The following is a 1,648-nucleotide window of genomic DNA, read 5'->3' on the forward strand; positions in this document are numbered from 1 at the left end:
TTCATCTGATCCCCTCGCTCCCAAGTGAATTCAGGTCCTCGCTTGGCGTTCCGTGATCTGTACAGGTTCTTCCACGAAGTTGAGGCTCTCGTTGATCTCGATCTCGTCGAGTGGGATTACAAGAGTCTCGTCGGACAGACACTTTTTCATGTTCGATACGTGGAAAGTAGAATGTACGTTACTGAGTTCACGAGGTAAGTTAAGTTTGTAAGCTACAGGGCCGATCCTAGCGAGAATCTCGAAAGGCCCTATGTATCTTGGGTTTAGCTTTCCACGCTTTCCAAAGCGTATTAAGCCCTTCCAGGGTGAGATCTTCAAGAGAACACGGTCGCCCACCTGGAATTCCAACGGTTTCCTTCGTTTATCTGCATAGCTTTTCTGTCGGTCTCTAGAGGCTTTCAATCGTTCACGAATCTGAACGATCTTCACTGTCGTTTCCTGAATGATCTTCGGACCTGTGAGAGTGCTTTCAGGAACTCATCCTTTATCTAACTGGGTCTCACCCACCTCAGCCCAGCACATAGGGGATCTGCACTTTCGGCCATAGAGGGCCTCGAATGGAGCAGCCTTTATGCTCGTGTGATAATTGTTGTTGTTGGAAAATTCGACAAGGGGTAAATGAGTATCCCATGCTTTCCCAAAGTCGATCACACAGGCTCGCAACTTATCTTCCAAGGTTTGGATAGTCCTCTCACTTTTTCCGTCGGTCTGTGGATGGTAGGCGGTACTCATGTCCAGCCTAGTTCTTAGGGAACTTTGTAACGACTGTCAGAACCTCGAAGTGAATCTACTATCTCTGTCCGAGATAATGGATATGGGGACATCGTGGAGTCGTATAATCTCCCGAATGTAGGTTCTTGTAAGCTTCTCCATCTTGTCTGTTTCTTTGATAGGCAGGAAGTGTGCGGACTTGGTCAATCTGTCCACGATGACCCATATGGTATCAAGTCCACCTGTTGTCTTGGGCAACTTGGTTATGAAGTCCATAGTGATTCTCTCCCACTTCCATTCAGGTATCTCCGGTTGCTGGAGTAATCCTGACGGCTTCTGTTATTCGACCTTGACCTTGGCGCAAGTAAGGCATTTACTCACGAAGGTAGCAATCTCTGCTTTCATGTTAGGCCACCAGTATAGCTTTTTAAGATCCAGATACATCTTAATAACGAGTGTTGTGCGCCTCGTTCATGACCAAGTCTCTGAAACCACCACGTTTCGGGGTCCAGATCCGATCCATGAGATAATAAGCTCCGCCACCCTTGACTTCCAAGTTCTTATCCATCCCTCTCAGGGATTCACCCGCCACATTTTCAGGTTTCAAAGCGTCGAGCTGAGATTCCTTAATTTGTGTGGACAAGTGTGAATGGATAGTCATAGTCAATGATTTGACTCTATGACCAGAATATTCTTTTCGACTTAGGGCGTCCGCTACTACGTTGGCTTTACCCGGATGATAACGAATTTCGCATTCGTAATCACTGAGTAGCTCGACCCACCGTCGTTGTCTCATGTTGAGCTCCTTCTAGGCGAATATGTGTTGTAGGCTTTTGTGGTCTATAAAGATAGTGCTTTTTGTTCCATACAGGTAGTGTCTCCAGATCTTCAGAGCAAACACAACTGCTCCTAGCTCAAGATCGGGAGTAGTATAGTT

The sequence above is a fragment of the Lactuca virosa genome, chromosome 4 (assembly GCF_052849685.1).
Source record: "Lactuca virosa cultivar CGN04683 chromosome 4, Lactuca_virosa_CGN04683_v6, whole genome shotgun sequence".
Taxonomy (NCBI): Eukaryota; Viridiplantae; Streptophyta; class Magnoliopsida; order Asterales; family Asteraceae; genus Lactuca; species Lactuca virosa.